The following is a 15,542-nucleotide window of genomic DNA, read 5'->3' on the forward strand; positions in this document are numbered from 1 at the left end:
TCAGGTGCCTTCACAAGGCACTTGTGGTGGTACGCCGAGCGCTCTCGGATCACCTCCTTGATCCGGTTGACCCAGTCCTCCTGATTCTGTCTTCTGGATGCCTATGAAGAAGGAGCATAATCGAAGGTTTGAGCCACTTGCAAATCATCAACTGCTTTTGCGAATTGTCGTTTCTGTCTGTCGATCTCACAAGTCTGAACAAACTACCTGGCATCTTTTATCAGCTGGACTTTTAGTTCACGTATGCGTTTGTATGCAGTTAAAATACTTAATCTTTTATGTTTAATTGTGCTAAAAATACCAAATACAGTAAACACAAACACATCGAGAGAATAATGATGGTTAAGGATGACAAAAAAAAAAAAAAAATACGGAAGACACAAATGGCCAGCATGGATACTTAGCATGTATAAAAACATTTTAATTGGAGTGTGGCTCTCCGACATGGTTCAAACCTTAAAAGTATTTATTGGAAAGGAGGAGAGGAAGAGCGTCTTACCTTCAGAACAATCTTTTTCGACGACCGTGTGTGTCCCACACAAAGAACAAACTTGCAGGGGTCTCTTTTGTGGTCTTCCACCTCCAACTCGGACGTCTAGGGAGACAATGCAGCGATAATCTTTATACGCAATGTCACATTGATGAAGTGTGTGTCAAGGAGGACTTAGAAATAGTTTGTGCTTGAATATGTATTTGTTCTGGTGATTCAGAACACAATAATGAACATCATCATCATGACATCTTCTTGTCTGTGTTCGGTTACCTTCCAGCATGGAGAGATGCATGGCGTCGTTGGTGTCATGCTCCGGGCTTCCTGTACAGGCTGGGCCTGGCCAGCCAATTAGTCAGCGCACACCTGCACCTTGTCCCGGCTGATGCCTCCCAGTATATATAAGACTTGGGGGACGATTTGTCCTCCGCTAGATCGTTGTTCTTGATGCCTCGTTCCCGCACTCCTGTTTTCCTGACTTCTGCTCTCCGTGCACCGACCCACGCCTGTCCACTGACCACCCTCGTAAGCCCATCCGTACTAGTACTTCGGATTGTTTGGAGTGTCTACTGGATCTCAGACCTCGGACCGAATAAAGATTTCCTCTGTACTGTCTGCTGTCTCTGGAGTCGTGCATTTGGGTCCACCCTTGAGCCCCGTTTCGTGACAGAACGATCTAGCCAGAACATGGACTCAGCCGACTCCGAAGCCATCCGCCGTGTGCTGCAAGTGCAGGGCAAACACCTGGGCGAGCAAGAGGCTGCTCTCCAGGGTATGAATCAACGGATCCAGGAGCTCTGCGCCCAGCTGGAACCGTGGCTAGCTTCTCAAGCTAGCGCAGCCGCTCCTGTGCCTCCCCGTTCCGGCATCACTCCGCTCTCTCGACCAGAGCGGTTCTCAGGCGACTCCGGTAACGTCAAGCCCTTCCTGGCGCAGTGTGATCTCCACTTTGAGCTGCAAGCGTCCGCTCCGCTTTTCCCAGGGACCGCTCCGGATCGCCTTCGTCATTTCCCACATGACGGGGAGGGCGGAGGCATGGGCCACCGCCGAGTGGAGTCGTAACTCGGAGATCTGCCGCTCATGGGCGAGCTTCGTCTGCGCGCTCACCGAGGTTTTCCAGTACGCGGCTCCGGAACGCCAGGCGGCGTCCTCGCTCATGACAATTCGCCAGGGACGTCGCCGCCTGTCCGACTACGCCATTGAGTTCCGGATCCGGGCTGCCGAGAGCCGTTGGAATGAGGAGGCCCTCCATGACGCGTTTTACCAGGGACTGTCCCCACAGATCCGTGGCCACCTCGTTGCCATGGATCTTCCGCCTTCGCTAAACTCCCTCATTGCATTGGCCCTCAAGGTGGACCAGCGCCTCACCGTGCAGAGGCAGATGGAAGGCCTGAGGGAGGAGGAGAGGGAGAGTCTCAGCCCGGTTGCTTCCCGGCCACCCGTGTTGTCGGCTTCATCGGAATCCATGCAAGTGGAGGGGCTTGGCGGCTCAGCGGAGGAGCGCTTACGTCGGCGACGAGAGGGGCGCTGTTTCTACTGTGGTCGTTTGGGACACATAATCGCCCGCTGTCCGACCCTGCCGAAGCGCCCCGACCGTGGGATCTCGACGCCGGTGAGGGTGCGGTATACTGGCGCTAAGACGGAGCGATCACTGTTGCACCTCACAGTCGGGACAGAGGCTCATTCCTGCGAAGTGACAGTGTTCATTGACTGGTTCGGAGGCAAACCTCATACATCCGCGGATAGTCGAAGCGATGCGGGTGGCAACCTTCCCCGCGCAGCGTCCTCGGGTTGCGTACGCCGCCAACGGCCAGTTCCTCTGCCGTGTAACACACCGCACGCAAACTATACGTATGGACTTTCCGGAGGGGCACACAGAGCGTATAAGTTTCCACATTTTCAATTCTTGTAACAGTGACATAATCTTGGGGAGCCCGTGGCTCAAGAGACACAACCCCCACATTGACTGGGTCACGGGTCGGATTAGGGCATGGAGTGAGGACTGTCGCAAGCAGTGTGGCGTCGCCGGGGAGGACAGAGGGATCCAAGTTGCCGAGCTTAGCACCGCGGCCGAATTAGTCACAGTACCCTCTTGCTACCATGATTTGAGGGAGGTTTTTTCAGAGTCTAGAGCACGAGCTCTGCCGCCGCATCGGCCTTACGACTGTGCCATCGAACTCCTCCCGGGTACCTCACCCCCCCAGAGGGAAACTGTTCTCGTTGACAGGACCGGAGCACCAGGCAATGAGGGAGTACATCGAGAAGTCCCTGGCAACAGGACTTATTCGACTGTCATCCTCACCAGCCGGCGCGGGGTTCATTTTCATAAAGAAGGATTCCACCTTGCGACCCTGCTTCGACTACAGGGGATTGAATGACATCACGGTCAAGAACAGGTATCCCTTGCCCCTGATAGCTAGAGCCTTCGAACTCCTTCAAGGAGCCCGGATCTTCACCAAGTTGGACTTGCGCAGCGCGTATCATCTGGTGCGGATCCGGGAGGGTGACGAATGGAAGACTGCTTTCAACACTTCCATGGGGCATTACGAGTATCTCGTGATGCCCTTCGGACTGACCAACGCCCCGGCTGTTTTTCAAAACTTCATTAATGATGTGCTTTGGGAGTTTTTGAATAAATCAGTCTTTGTATACCTGGATGACATTCTCATCTTCTCGGCAGATCTAACCTCTCACATTCGACAGGTCAGAGAAGTGCTCCAGCGTCTGCTGCAGCACCAATTGTACGTTAATGTGGACAAGTGTGAGTTCCATCGGGCATCAGTGTCCTTCTTGGGCTTCGTCCTGGCCGAGGGAGAGATACGCATGAACCCCGGGAAGGTCGACGCGGTGCGGCGTTGGCCCACCCCCGCCAACAGGAAGGACGTACAGAGGTTTTTGGGATTTGCTAATTTTTATAGGAAGTTCATAAGGAACTTCAGTTCGGTGGCCGCTCCTCTGCATACGCTCATCTCTCCACACACCACCTTCTCGTGGTCCGGGATCTGCCAGGAGGCCTTCAGCAGATTAAAGGCAAGTTTCACTGCTGCTCCCGTTCTAATTGTTCCGGACCCAGATAACCAGTTTCTGGTGGAGGTGGATGCATCTAATTCAGGAATTGGAGCAGTCCTGTCTCAAAGGAGTCCCAGAGACGGTCGGATCCACCCGTGCGCGTTTCTGTCTCGGAAGCTGACCCCGGCAGAGAGCAACTACGACGTGGGAGATCGGGAACTGCTGGCAGTCAAGAGCGCGTTGGAGGAGTGGCGGCACTGGCTGGAAGGGCTCGCAAGTCCCGTTCGTTGTCTTCACGGACCACAAGAACTTAGAGTACCTGAAGACCGCGAAACGGTTGAACGCCCGTCAGGCCAGGTGGGCCCTATTCTTCACTCGCTTCCACTTTACTCTGTCCTTCCGCCCAGGCTCCAAGAACGGCAAGCCGGATGCACTCTCGCGGATCCACGAGGGGGAGCGCACGGAATCAGAGGCCGCTCCTATTCTGCCAGAGGCGTGCTTCGTGTCCGGTTTCACCTGGGCGGTCTAGTCACGGGTGAAGGAGGCACTGGGAGAGACACCGCCGCCCGCGGATTGTCCGCCGGGCCGCCTTTTCGTCATCCCATCTCTGTGGGGAGACGTCGTCGCCTGGGCCCATACCAACAAGACGGTCTGTCACCCGGGTATGGCAAAGACACGTTCAGTGGTGGAACAAAGGTTCTGGTGGCCCAACCTCAGCAAGGACGTAAGGGAGTTCGTCAACGCCTGCCCGGCGTGTGCGGCCAATAAGACTTCCCGCCAACGGCCCGTTGGTGAGTTGCGACCCCTGTCCACTCCCTTTCGTCCGTGGTCACACATCGCGCTGGACTTCGTCACCGGCCTGCCGCCCTCCCAAGGGAACACAGTGGTCCTGTCTGTAGTGGACCGTTTCTCCAAGATGGTCCATTTCGTGCCGCTTCCAAGGATCCCGTCGGCCAAGCAGACAGCCCAGCTGGTGTTAGACGAGGTCGTCCGTTATCACGGGCTACCCCGGGACATTGTTTCGGACAGGGGTCCGCAATTCAGCGCTCGCTTCTGGAAAGAGTTCTGCAGCCTCATCGGCGCGTCAGCTAGTCTGCCATCGGGTCATCACCCTGAGTCGAATGGCCAGACTGAGAGGATAAATCAGGAGCTGGAGACCAGTCTTCGATGACTGGCCTCCAGGGACCAGAGCACGTGGAGCCAGCACATCAAGTGGGTGGACTATGCCCACAATTCTCAACCCTCCGCCTCAACAGGTATGGCTCCACTCCATGTCATGCACAGTTATCCTCCGTCCCCGTTTCCTCCACTGGCCACAGACTCCGGGGTCCCGTCGCCCTGGCCGTGGTGTGACGCTGCAAACGGACCTGGGAAGCAGCGTGGAGGACATTGCTGCGCATGAGCAGGGCCTACAAGGCCACAGCGGACCGCAAGAGGAGGCCAGCGCCAGAGTTCAGAGTGGGAGAGCGAGTGTGGCTCTCCACCAAAGATCTCCCGCGGCGGACGGAATCCCGCAAACTGGCTCCTAGGTTCGTTGGCCCGTTTCCGATTTCCAAGGTTATTAACCCGGTCGCCGTCTCGCTGAGACTGCCCAGGTCGATGAGGGTGCACCCTACGTTCCACGTCAGCAGACTTCGCCCGAATCGCACGTCGTCGCTGGCTCCTCCGCTCAAGTCCCGCCCGCCCCCCCCCGCATGGTCGACGGTGGGTTGGTGTATACTGTGCGCCGGTTGCTGTCTTCCCGCCGCAGAGGAAGGGGGGTCCAGTACCTGGTGGACTGGGAGGGATATGGCCCCGAGGAGCGCTCTTGGATCCCCTCCCGCTTCGTCGTAGACCGCTCCCTCATCAAGGACTTTCACGCGGCTCACCCTGATGCTCCTGGGCCATCCAGAGCCGGCCATTGGGGGGGGGGGGTACTGTCATCCGGGCTTCCTGTACAGGCTGGGCCTGGCCAGCCAATTAGTCAGCGCACACCTGCACCTTGTCCCGGCTGATGCCTCCCAGTATATATAAGACTTGGGGGACGATTTGTCCTCCGCTAGATCGTTGTTCTTGATGCCTCGTTCCCGCACTCCTGTTTTCCTGACTTCTGCTCTCCGTGCACCGACCCACGCCTGTCCACTGACCACCCTCGTAAGCCCATCCGTACTAGTACTTCGGATTGTTTGGACTGTCGACCGGATCTCAGACCGAATAATTTCACATCATTCGAGATAAAGTATTTTCAACAGAAGACGAGACGCAGCCTGGATTTACAGAAAACGTACCGAGTTGCCGCATTTTGAACTTGGCGTTGGGGCGCAATCAAAATAAAATAAAAATCATAACTCGCTGGAGAATGGGGCGCTGTAAATTTTTTTCACCCGCACAGAAAAAGTCTGCAGAGAGGTTCGGGATCCATGTGAATTGACTAGATTATCTTGCATGTCATATCTGTTAACTTGGTGTGGAATGCCTGGCATTTGGCTCCTGTAACATCCTCAAATAAAGGTAATTTAAAGGTCACACCCCATCAAAATCCTTCATTTCAGTTTTATGCATAACATAGGTGATAATGACTTTGACAAGGCAGTTTGATGCCGGAATGCAAAAGGCGATAAACAGCATAAGGCCGGCAAAATGGGTGGATTCGAATAGGCTGGAATTGTGGTGTAGTTTTGTCAATTAATCTTCAAGTGCCACTCGCTTTTTCTATTTTATTATACTTCATCCACCTCATCGTTGTTGCATGGTCACTCATTTCAGAAAAAATGGCTTTATAATGTAACTGGAGTAAATAGGAAAGCCTCTTAATATTGTCACCACGTGTCCAAACTACTCGTATGAACCCCACCTGTGAATGAAGTGAAGATACAAAGGACGACAAATAAACACACCTCAAAAATGACTAAAAAAAAAAAAAACAAAATACAAAAGCACAATCTCCTGTAGTTTAGGACATTGTTTGAAAAATAAACAACTTTGATTTTTTATTTAATGCTGCTGTAATGCACAAAAATATACAAAATAACACTGTTGAACACATCTTTTGACACATTCAGAAAGCACGGGGAGAACATGCAAACTCCACACAAATGAGTCCGGGATTGAACCTAGTACCTCAGAACTGTGAGGCCAACTCTTTTCAATCTTATCCACCGTGCCGCCCCATCTCAAAAGAACCCCAAGTAATTATTAAATTGACACTTCCAAATGAACCATGAGGTGTGGCAACACCAGATCAAAGGATTCATCAAAAAAATACATCCTTTTTGTAAATGCAAGAGCAAATAAGAATGGGGGGGTCCTACTTTGCAGTTTTTCCACATTTGGCGGGGGGTTCTGGTCCCCATTAACCCCAAAATAATGAGGGTTACTGTACTCCAAAATTATCCACATTAAGGAATGGAAAAAATGGCATTCTCAGGTGTGATTGGACAGTCAGATATTCTCTGTTTGTTTCATACATCTAAAACTTTGTTGTTTTGCTGCAGTCTGGATAGATATTTAATGCACCACTTCATTTATTGAATGATTACCTGACAATTTTCTTGCAAATGTTAAATATATGCCGCGCTTTACTAAACTTCAATATAACTAAGCAAAGTTTGAACAGTTCTTTACAGTTCCATACAGCCTTGTGTTATAACTGTAGTATGTGAAATAAATACAGTGCACCACAGCAAAAAGTAATTTTGAGAAAGACGTTCGACTTATAATAAACAAGGTCAACATTTAACGTTTTTTTTTTAATTTTGTCTCCATGGAAGTCAACATTTAACGTTTCTTGGCAACTCTTTGCTGCGCTTTTTTCTAATTTATTTTTTAATTTTGTCTCCATGGAAGTCAACATTTAACGTTTCTTGGCAACTCTTTGCTTAGCTTTTTCACATCAAACACGTCAGGGAGGTGCCACAGCTGCTACAGCATTGCTACGACATCAGCTATGTCAAGATGGAGAAGTGCGAGTTCCACCGATCTTCCGTCTCATTCCAGGGTTTCATGTTTGAATGGATCCCAGTAAGATCGACGGGGTTCTCCAATGGCCCACTCCCACCAATCGTCGGGAGGTGCAGAGGTTCATCGGATTCGCCAACTTTTACCGCAAGTTCATCCGGAACTTCAGCTCCATTGCTGCCCCCCTGCACGCCCTCACTTCACCCCGCAACAAGACCGTCTGCCACCCTGGCATGGTGAAGACCCGCTCAGTCGTGGAACAACGGTTTTGGTGGGCAAACTTGGGAAAGGACGTGAGGGAGTATGTTAGCGCATCTGTATGGCCAATATGACCTCTCGCCTGTGACCGATGGGTGAGCTACGGCCACTACCAGTTCCCTCTCGTCCCTGATCACACATTTCCTAGATTTCGTTACAGGTCTACCCTGCTCCCAGGGAAATACAGTGGTTCTCTCAGCCATCGATCGGTTCTCTAAGATGGTCCATTTTGTGCCAGTTCCCAAGATTCTGTCCGCCAAGCAGACAGCACAGCTACTACTTGACAAAGTCATCCGCGATCATGGCCTGCCAGTGGATGTAGTATCGGACAGAGGACCGCAATTCGTATCTCGATTCTGGAAGGAGTTCTGCACCCTCATCAGGGCAAAAGTAAGGCTCAGTTCAGGTCATCACCCGGACTCCAATGGCCAAACAGAAAGAAAAAACCAGGACATGGAGACTGTCCTCCGCTGTCTGGCATCGCACGATCACAGCACGTGGAGCCAGCACCTCGGATGGGTGGAGTATGCCCACAACTCCCTGCCTTCCACCTCCACAGGTATGGCTCCATTCCATATCGTTCATAGTTACCCTCCCTCTCTGTTTCCATCTGTGGCCACCGACTCCGCGATGGCATCCGCATTGGCAGTGATGAGGCGTTGCAAGCGGACCTTGGAAATAGCCCGAAAGACACTAATATGCGTGGGCAGCTCGTACAAGTCCGCGGCGGACCTCAAGAGGAGAAGGGCACCGGCGTTCAAGGTGGGACAACGCATATGGTTGTTCACAAAGGACCTTCCGCTGCGGACGGAGTCACGCAAGCTAGCTCGCAGGTTCGTGGGTCCCTTTCCTATCACTAAGATCAGTAACAGTTCAGTTCAGATCAGTTTCTTTGAAACTCCCCAGATCGAGGCTATACTCACAGTACGTACATGCGTTACGAGCGAGCAGCGAAGACAACACTGACAAACAAAACTCGCTGATAACCTTCCACCGTTGTAAAAATTAATTAACGTCACATTCAACAACTTCTTAAGTCAAAATTACTTGGACTTGTAAATCGTTTACAACAAATATTCACTGTGTACATTGTACAAATGCATTCCCAGTTACAAATTTAAGACTGTTTATCGAAATTCAATTAAAAAAAATAAACGTTACTTACCAAATCAGGGCTGATGATAAGACGGCACTTCAGAAGAGGAGGGCAACAAAATTGTGGTTGTTTGAATTGCGGGGGGATAACAGTGAGCATTGCAAACAAGTTGAGAAAAATTAAACAGTGTTCCACATCCACATGGGCTGACCAAATCTTCCCCGCATCGAGGCAAATTCAAAATGTCGGATTCCGTTTACCTGATAAGACACACCCATCAAAATGTCATGACGTTGATGTCGTCTGTATTGTTCCTAAATTTTTTGAGCGTTCTACACAAATTACATACAAAATTTTGAGCCCGATTCACTTCAAGCCCAAGTGTCGTCCCTATAAACATTCTAAAATAGATATAGTAATGAAAAATACATATAACATTATTCACTTCAATGTCCATACGAAAAAATAAATGTGAGCGGAGAGCGCGTCATCCATGCGCAAAGTTGCATTAGTCTCATTCTACGCTATCCAAGTGGTCGCCATATTGGCTGCCTTTTCTGTCCGTGACGTCACCCGGACATTCGCCAATGAAAACACGCGGTGCACCCTAACTATGGGAAACCAACACGTCCCTTCTGACACGGAAGCTCTTTTCGAAAAGGACAACAGCACACATCTGAGTGAAGTTACCGGGGCAATATTACAATATTGTTTCAAGCCCTCAGGGCAATATTACACGATTGTTTCGAGCCATATTCAGATGATATGCGATCACGGCTAAACCGCATCCCCTTCCAATCCTCTTCCGCGGCGGAGATGAGCCATCGCGGGTCATCGCAGCCGACCGTTGTTGCTTGGAATTGCAGTGCACATTCCAAAAACATGCAACATTAATTGGACACTCTAAATTGCCCCAAGGTGTGATTGTGAGTGCGACTGTTGTCTGTCTTCACGTGCCCTGCAATTGGCTGTCAACCACTTCAGGGTGTACCCCGCCTCCTGCCCGATGACAGCTGGGATTGGCTGCAGCCCTTCCGTGACCCTTGTGAGGATAAGAGGCTAAGAAAATGAATGAATGGATGGCTAAATTGCACTTCATTCAACAATGACAGAGAATGAGTAACTGGTCCGGAGAACCTGACTGCTGACCTCCTGCAAGGCCGAAAAATCAGATCTCATCTTGGGTGGATCTGTGGTGACATCTAGTGTTAAAATGTAGACATTTTAGACATTTCAAGTCCCAAGAGTTAGTATTGCGCATATACTGCACAAAAAAATGGATTCTGTCATAAAGCAGATGAAAAACTCATGATATAAACAAACACTCACACATTTTTTAAACATGGCTGGTGGTAGGACTTTGAATTAGAGTCATGAATATCCATAGTTGGGATGGAATTGGGACCTTTTAATCAGGAAAGTGGATCCGATATTGCTGATATCAAACTGAAGCCTCATAATTCCAAATTTGTAGCAGTTTGTATTTTTTTTGCTATGACTACACATGTTTTGTCTTGACCGTTCAAACCTGTTTCACCACAAACTTAGCATTATATAACCATTGCAAGGAAAGAATTTTGCACTGGCGACATATCAATTAGTAGACAGATGTTTTCAGAATCATCTTTATTTCCAGAATATGTCAAAAACACAATTTGTCTGACATTGTTGAACAGCCTTCCCATGACGGGAGGGTGGAGGCAGCACAAGAATCCTCCTTCCTCGGCTTGTTGTGCAAAGTGGACATGACCGTCAGAAACAGGGCGCACGCTACAGTATTTCGTACCTCAGCCCGAGATGGACCTGACGTCGGCCCTGTACAGGTAGTTCGAAGAACTGAAGGCGGGGGAAGCGGCCGTGGCATCATCCTCCTCTTCCATGTGCCGCAAAGTCGACATAGTCGAGGAAAGGTGCACAGGGGTGCCTCCACCCTGACTCTGACAGGAAACTATAGACTGTATTTAATTATCTCATGTGGAAGGACAGGGAGAATGGACTGAACTCTCCAACAATTGATTGCTTTCAACAACAGCCATCATTGGCAATTTTCAACAATATGAAGGTGACCATGACCGTTTCCTGAAAAACAGCCTCACATCGTGTCTTCACTGTCACGCTGGCTCTGGTGTATACATTACCTCAACCTCGGGGGGCTTTTATAGGTGTTGTATGATAATCAAGTACCATTTTGGGATAAGTTGTACTTCACTGTCGCTCTGGGTTTTCGGGCGATGTGCAGTGTCATTTCCCTTCAAATGTGGTGTGTATTACGCTATACAGAGTTCAATTTTGCTCTTACCGACCAGGCTATGTTGGCTTGTTCAAATGTTGTCCAGCAAACTTTACATGAGCTTTGACATTCTTTTTTTTTTTTTTTGGTCAGCAATTGGGTCTTGCGTGGTCTGAGCATGCAAACAGGCCTTGGCGACAGAATACATTACTCACCTCTTTGCTTGTGAAAATAGTCCCTTTTAATTCCAGGTCGTGAGTCTTAGGTTAAGAAGACGAAACAGAATTTCCACAAGAACGAAGCATGTTGGCCACAGATGGAAGACGTACTTCCTTGAACAAAAAATAGCCGGAAGAAAGTTTCTACAGTCACCATTCGACACAAGACACAAAGATGGGACACTTTCAAGACGGCCCGTCTTGGTGTTTTAGTTTGATGAGAAGGGGTCATTTCTCCATCCGCACAGGGACGGCGGCCATGGTGCCGCAACTGCCAGCAGATTATAAAGAAAAGAGTGATTAAAAAAGTGCATTGCTAAAGAATAGAATAAAGTTGAATGAAACTCAGTTATGCATTCCTGACCTTTTTTGTGTGCTGTATGTTTTAGCATGTGCCCAATTTGATTTTTGATAGAGTAAGGTGTTGTCTTGGCTTTCAACATATTTTTCCAACCTTCCTTCTTTGTGTTCAATAGTTTTTCTTTTCATTTCACATTTTTACATTGGAATTTTCTGACCGTATTTCTGCGAGTTCTTTGTAAATATGGATTACTTGTTACTAGATTCCCATTATCTCGTGAAAAATGTCAGTACCACCTTTGGAAATGTATTAAATGAGGAAAAATAGTGAATTGCAAAAACATTTGAGGGAACTCATATACGGTAGCTGAAGTATTTAACATGTATTTTATTGACACTACTGTCAGTGTGTGCTACCTCAAATTTGTGGGGCTTTTTATAGGTGCTGCATGATAATCAAGTAACATTTTGTGAGAAATTGTACTTGTCAGGTTAGTTTTTCTGCATACTTTTATTCTTTTACTCAAGTATTTATGTGAAGACGGAACGGTACTATTACTATGTTACAGTAACCGACGTGTTGTGAGCTACTTTCATTTAACAATAACTGCACGTACCATCTATTTTCAGACTTTAGTTTTCAAGTTTCATGAAAGCAACAGTGAAGTTCAACTCGAGCTCGGCAATCAAACCACGCAAGGACGACACGTGTCCGCACAGTCTGATGTCAGGATTCGCAGTTCGAATCAAAGTGAGTCGGGACAGCAATTTTAGACACTCAAATACAGCCCGAGAAGAGTCACGAGAGGGTTAGAGTGCATCCTTGTGCAACCAGATTTATCTGATTAAATTGAGGCCAAATCAGCTGCTCCACCGCGCCGCCGACTTGAGTCATATTATTCTTCATGAAATGTCGTCTGACTTCAAATACATTTTTGGCGTCTCGAGCCACCCCTCCATTTCCTGAATCAGTCACTCACATTTTCATCCAGCGGTAATAGCAAATATAAAAAGGCGGCCAACTGAATACTTGACAAATCTTGAAAACCTGGGCTGAAGACATTTAATAATTGTTCAAATTTCACAAAATATTTAAATGCAATACTTCGTTGAGATGAATTGAACTAATTTGTGTTGATCAAATAATTAAAAAAAACAAACTAAAAACGCTACACAAATAGTGTCACGGAACGTTTTTTTTCCCCCCAAGCTAAATCTCTCTCTTGTTTCAACTCGAGCAAGTTTTTTGTGTACACTCGTTTGGAACATCGGGTCTCCTCAAATGGCGTCCACGTCGCAAGTCTATGCGAGGAGACTCAACATATTGTGATGTCCACAGAAGGTAGAAAGATGCCTCTTTTCTCACCCTGTTTGCCTCAGAGTCTACAGGACAAGACGTCGGTCATACTGGTTGTCAGTTAGCTAGCTCGTTCGTTAGCTTCGCCATTGCTGCTCCTCTCGGTGGAGGAATGACGTCACCCAGAGCACCTCTTCACCGTGAGATGTTTTGGCGAGTGGAACCGAACTTTGATCGTAACGGGATGATGCAAGTCGATTCATACATCAATCTAAAAATGTACACATGGAGTATTTTAGAACATGTCATCAACAACATCGTTTTAAGTCTTTACACAAATATTTGTTTCTATGTCTTTTTCGTTCTTTGATAAATCCACAAGTTGCTCATGTTACACCTGCAGTTGCTCTTTGGGCGGAGCTGCCATTTTAGAACGTTTTTGATTTGGATAAAAAGACCGAGACGTTCCATGTAAAATGTTCAAACTGAAAACTTTGTACATTTCAAGTAATTTATTTGGATTTAAAATGCATTGGAAAGGAGGGGAACTTAGTTTCTAACTTAGAACTTTCAGTCCACGGTACGCTCAGTCGTTAGAGGAACCAGTTTATTGAAACACTTCAGGAGCCGAGTTCGCCTGTCCTGTACTCAGAAGATAAATCCAGTTTTTTTTTAAAATATATTGTTAAACGTTTTTCCTTTTGTGTTAATGTGGCCATGAATGAGGTAAATATTTTGAGATCTGCTTTCATAAATCTTTCGTTTACAGCCTCCACATTTGTGGACAACTTGAGTTGCATGGCACTTTTTTCTTAGTTCTGACGGCATTGTTGGAGCAATGTTTGGACATGTAAAGCCAAATTAGCAACATTGGATGTGTGTTGAACCCTAAGAACGATTTTAGCCCTGATTGAACTCGAAAGAAAAACATTGGGTTTAAAAGATCCAATCATAAATTATGTGTTTCTATTTTGGCTTTTTGGGCATAAAAATCATCACTGTTTCTCCCTGAATCAATCAATCATCCCATTCTGCCTCCCTAAATTTGCCCCTAACCCCCCAGGGACCATGTCCTTGCATTCTGCAATCACGGGTGGATATGCTGGGTGACACCACAGACAGTAGAGCTCTGCAAAGAGTATCAACAGCATCCCAACTCCATACACTGGATGCTACTGCTGCTCTCCCTGGAGGACATTGCAGCTTATCACTACCATAGCAGACTACATATTGCTAAAGTCTCTTATCCCACCCGGTCACCAACTGTTTAATATCTGCTGCCATTACAGCGCCCCAAAACCCTAGACAAACATGACTGAAGAGACAAAGAAAAGCTAGAGCCATCGACACATTGAACTCAACAGTACTGAAAATCACAATTACCTACCTCACCACTGTAATGGAAGTCTATGATCCTATCTAGTCTATGCACTTCTTTTTTGTTTTTGTTACCTTCTCTGTGCAGAAACAGACTACAAACATGCAATAATATGACCAATGCCTTGGGACTGGGCAATAAGACTAAGACACCTTATTTTTGTTTTCATTTTAGTAACAACTGTGCCTTGACTGTAAATATTTTAAATGTTAGTTATCTTATCCTGGATCTAATATGCTTTATCACTATTGTAATTGCAATCGTTAAAGCACCTTGTTGGCGTGCACACGTTTTCTCGTATGCACAGTCCTGCACATGACTGCGTTTGAAATGCTTTTGATTTTATTTTATTTGATAGCATCTCTGAGCCGCTGATGACCAAGATTGTCACCCTATCTGTAATGTAGACCCTGCACACCTGGTGGACAAAACTAATTTTGGCCGCTTTGAGGTAGGATATCTTGCATGACCTGGAGAGGGCACTCCACCCTTCTCCGACTCAGGACCATGTTCTCAGATTTGAAGGTGCTGTTTTCCATTTCAGCATTCCAAGTCCAGGCAAAGACCGTGGCCACGGCACTTGAGACCCTTTCCGGGACTGGGCCTCGACTTTGCGCCTGAAGGCTGAGGGTTGACGAGAAGCCGAAGGAAGTGAAGACATCTCTGGTGAGTAGGAAACTCCCACACTCATGAGGAATGAGTGAATGCGCGTCTGGGTGACTGCGGCAGAACCAACCCTCAAGAATACTAGTCACTATCGAGTAGACTAATTAGTCTATAAAACTGAGAAAAGGGCAAGGTGTGTCCTGTACGTGAGCTCCATGAAACGTGTGCATGTGTAAAAGTGTGAGTGGAGGTTCGCTACCTCATTTGAACAGGAAATTGAGTGACAACTGTTTGAGTATGCAGAGGTAAGAATTCTCCGCCACTTGTGGTAGAAGCTTGAGAATTACCTCAAACAGAACGTAATTGTCACCCTGTTCAGGGGGAAGTCAGTATAGTCGCCCTAGGCGAACCACTGACTCCAACAGGTGAAAAACAAACAGCAAAATAGTTGATAAATAGCAAAATAGTTGAAACACAACATCTGAAAAAATAATAATAATAATAATGATGTGTAAGGACAAGAAGTTTGTAGAAAGCAAATGTCCTACTAAAACAAAACATCTAAATTTGTGGAAAAAACAATATGACTGCTGGCCAGCTCAACATACACACAAAAAATAAACACAGTTAACCTGCAGGGTAAAATAAGAGAAACACACACACACACCAAAAAAAAAAAAAAAAAAAAAAAAAAAAGTTGGACTCAAGATGATGTGAAAACGGC

At 47.4% G+C, this 15,542-nt stretch overlaps 2 long non-coding RNA genes across 6 annotated transcripts; both read right to left on the reverse strand.

Annotated features, from left to right (window-relative positions):
* Positions 1 to 3: 3 nt before the first annotated feature.
* LOC133497199 (uncharacterized) lies at positions 4 to 792 on the reverse strand. The gene is made up of 3 exons (XR_009793974.1): positions 764 to 792; positions 500 to 595; positions 4 to 101 (listed from the first exon to the last, which is right to left on the reverse strand). It is a non-coding gene; the product is annotated as an uncharacterized LOC133497199 (long non-coding RNA).
* Positions 793 to 8,692: 7,900 nt separating this feature from the next.
* Positions 8,693 to 13,787, reverse strand: LOC133497200 (uncharacterized). 5 transcript variants are annotated; one of them, XR_009793979.1, is made up of 3 exons: positions 12,904 to 13,787; positions 9,050 to 11,508; positions 8,693 to 8,885 (listed from the first exon to the last, which is right to left on the reverse strand). It is a non-coding gene; the product is annotated as an uncharacterized LOC133497200 (long non-coding RNA). The 5 variants fall into 5 exon arrangements; XR_009793978.1 differs by having other exon boundaries at positions 10,576 to 11,508; positions 12,904 to 13,773; XR_009793977.1 differs by lacking the exon at positions 8,693 to 8,885 and having other exon boundaries at positions 10,399 to 11,508; positions 12,904 to 13,105; positions 13,396 to 13,776.
* Between the last annotated feature and the right edge of the window lie 1,755 nt (positions 13,788 to 15,542).

Source organism: Syngnathoides biaculeatus, unplaced genomic scaffold (assembly GCF_019802595.1).
Source record: "Syngnathoides biaculeatus isolate LvHL_M unplaced genomic scaffold, ASM1980259v1 ctg208_pilon_pilon, whole genome shotgun sequence".
Lineage (NCBI taxonomy): Eukaryota > Metazoa > Chordata > Actinopteri > Syngnathiformes > Syngnathidae > Syngnathoides > Syngnathoides biaculeatus.